At 40.9% G+C, this 3,518-nt stretch overlaps 1 pseudogene; it reads right to left on the bottom strand.

Annotated features, from left to right (window-relative positions):
- Nucleotides 1–635: 635 nt before the first annotated feature.
- LOC103199723 lies at nucleotides 636–1,518 on the bottom strand (annotated as a pseudogene).
- Between the last annotated feature and the right edge of the window lie 2,000 nt (nucleotides 1,519–3,518).

Below are 3,518 nucleotides of genomic sequence, written 5' to 3'. Positions count from 1 at the left end.
AAAAAAAAACAACCAAACTCACTGCTGTCAAGTTGGTTCTGACTCATAGTGACCCCTCTTTGGGTTTTCAAGGCAGTATCACTACAGAAGTAGATTGCTCAGTCTTCCTTTTGAGGAGTGGCTGGTGGATTTGAACAGCCAGCCTTCTGGTTAGCAGTCAAATGCCGTAGGCACTATGGCACCAGCCCTCCTACTAGTGACAAGCTCAGAGTAGAAATATATTTTTTAAGCATCTTGACATATTTTATATATTAAATATATATTTACATCTTGATATATTTTATCAAACTTCTTTTCAGAAAGATTGTACCAATTTACAGTCACAATTTATAGCCCAGGAGTTCCAAGAGTCCCATTTTCTTCTTTATATTCCTTGGCAACATGGGAAACTGGATGTTCCCCACTCCCCTTTATTGTTGCAAATATGAGATGGGGAGAAGAATGGATATCTCCTTGTCCTTTTTTCTAAAATGTAAGATTTTTTTCTATGTGTTTACTGGTCATTTTCTCTTCTTGTTTTCTGAAGCATCCCATGTGTTGTAGAAGGAATCCCTACCATGTGCAATTTCTTCTCACATTCTTCCTAAGCAGCTAAGGGCATGGAAGCTGCATGTATTTTCCAAGTTCTTTCAAGTTCAGCAAGAGTTCAAAGAGTGATCAGAATTAGAATGTGTTCTTTTCTCCTGGGAAGCCATGCTATTATAATCTGTTGGTAATAATACCGAACACTGAGCCATATTCTTCAAGTTATGGAGGGTTTTGGACCATTCCATGGATCTTGTCTGAGGTATGGTAGTGAGGAATAAATTTTTGGCTTTTTTTCTCCCCCAGGTTCTTTAAGACCCTGTCCACTGAAACCACTTCCTTGTGTTCCTTCTAGCAATCATAATCTGTTGCCATGATGATACTTTTCAGGAAATTCCTACCAGCTTAGGAAGAAGCATCTCTGGAACTGTAGTCATATTGATAAAAAAAACCTCCCATGTCCCCCATGAAACTTTCTACTTGGGAGCTAAAGCGAGACCCCTCAATTGTGACCGTTGCCCCCTTGAGTGACACTGGAGTTCTCACTTCTTAGTAGTCTCTGTGAGGACTTCCCTTGTTTTGGGGGGAATGGTTAACCATTGGAACATGGCACATTCCTCTGGCATAGGAATGACTTCCATCACAGAAGTTCTGAGGCTAATGGTGGTCCTGTCAATGAACTGATCAACAATGATGATATCACTGGGCCAAATCTCCACCCTCAAGGAGCTGCAAGTTATGGTCTCTAAGGCATGTATACAGCTCTCTTCCTTCAGAGCCCTGATGTTCACCTGGGAGTTGACTTTTGAAGACATGATGGTGTGCTGCCTCCCATGACTTGCAAGAAGGACACAATCTACATTTTTTTTTTTACTCTCCCCCAAATTAAGGGATCAGATTGCTTGCTAAATGGAATATCCACATAATTTTTGGTTCTTCCTTCCAAAATTCCTTAGTCACCCAGACCTGTTCCACAGTTATTCCAATCTTCATGGCTAGCCATGGTGGGGTTGGTGAACAAGGCTATGTCTGCAGGAGGCAGGGCACAACCCTGGCCGGTGCCGAGGTGGAAGCTGTGGTTGGTGAGAAGAGGTGAGTGAGCCAGGAAGCAGGCTACCTACATTTACTTCCATCATGTGGCTTGCCCTTTTGATCTGGAGTTACTTTGAACATTGTTTGAGAGTAGTGGATTTCAGAGGCAAAATGGTGGCAAACTAGAGAAAATATACGTTCTACTCTGAAAAAGAAAGCTCATTTTTAAGTTTCAAAGAGTAAGCTATTAGATTTCAACATTTACTGAGGAATGAGTATGGTTCAACCAATCTTACATAATTAGATGCCAGAAGTGGTCATAAAGATCGAAGGTGAATGACAGAGAGTGCTTGTATTCTTTGTGTTTATAATCATGTGTGAGAGGAAGACATATAAAATGTAATTCTTTCTTATATGCGCTGTGGTATGTATGCACATATGTGGTGTGATGTGCTTGTTCTTGTGCATATGTGTGTTTGGCGTGTGGGTTCGTGTGCGCTGTGTATGTACATTTATGGGTGGTGTTCATACATGTAGGGGGATGTGTGTATGTGTGTGTTCTTCTGTGTGCATGTTTCATGCCTATATGTGGTGTGCTGTTCTTGTATTTGTGTACTAAGTGTGTGTGGTGTGTGGGCATATATATGTGAGTTCAGTCATACTGCAAAATTGTGCTGGTGGTTATTGTTGTTGAGCGCTGTCACATCAATTCAGATTCATGGTGACCCCATGTTTTACAGAGTAGAGATTTCCCATTGGGTTTTCCAGGCTATAATCTTTTTATAAAAAATGAATATTAAACTTTATCTTAATATCAGTCTGATTCGTACACACACACACACACACACATCTCCACCTCTCATCAGTAAGGGTGTGCATCAGGGTTGTATCTTTTCACCACACATATTTAATCTGTATGCTGAGCAAATATCTGAGAAGCTGGACTATATGGAGAAGAACACGGTATCATGATTGGAGGAAGACTCTTTAACAACCTACAATATGTAGATGACACTACTTTGCTTGCTGAAAATGAAGATGACTTGAAGCTCTTACTGATTAAGATCAAACACTACAGTCTTCAGTATGGATTACACCCCAACATAAAGAAAACGAAAATCTTCACAACTGGATCTTCACAACAGCATCGTGATAAATGGAGAAAAGATTACAATTGTCAAAAATTTCATATTACTTGGATTCACAATCAAAACCAATGGAAGCAGCAGTCAAGAAATCAGACATCATATTGCACTGGGAAAATCTGCTGCAGAAGACCTCTTTAAAGTGAAGTGCTGAAGAGAAAAGATGTCTCTTTGAAGACTAAGGCGTGCCTAACCCAAGTCACGGTATTTTCAGTAGCGTCATATGAATGTAAAAGCTGGGCAATGAATAAGGAAGACCAACAAAGAGTTGATGCCATTGAGTCATGGTGTTGGTGAAGAATATCACAAATACCATGGACTGCCATAAGAATTAACAAATCTGTCCTGGAAGAAGTGCAAATGGACTGTTCCTTGGAAATGAGAATGGCCAGACTTTGTCTCATCTACTGTAGTCATGTTGTCAGAAGGGACCATTCCTTGGAGAAGTATATCATACTTGGTGAAGTGGAGGATCAGCAAAAAAGGGGAAAAGCCTCAACATGATGGATTGACACAGTGGATGTAGTGATGGGCTTAGGTATAGCAAGGATTGTAAGGATAGGGCAAGACCAGGCAGTGTTTCATTCTGTTGTACATAGGTTGCTATGAGTCGGAGCCAACTTGACAGCACCTAACAACAACAACAACACACACACACACACACACACATATATATCCTTAGAAGAAAGACCAGGCAATCTACTTCCGTAGAGACATCGCCTCGGAAACCCAAGGAGGGGTTGCTATAAGTCGACCAGGCAGTGTTTCATTCAGTGGTACATAGAGTTGCTATGAATCGGAGCCAGCTTGACAGCA

Source organism: Orycteropus afer, unplaced genomic scaffold, assembly GCF_000298275.1.
Source record: "Orycteropus afer afer isolate SDZICR_OR568_19922 unplaced genomic scaffold, OryAfe1.0 scaffold00118, whole genome shotgun sequence".
Taxonomy (NCBI): Eukaryota; Metazoa; Chordata; class Mammalia; order Tubulidentata; family Orycteropodidae; genus Orycteropus; species Orycteropus afer.
The sequence above is the reverse complement of the archived record's forward strand: the minus strand, read 5'-3'. Positions and strand labels throughout refer to the sequence as shown.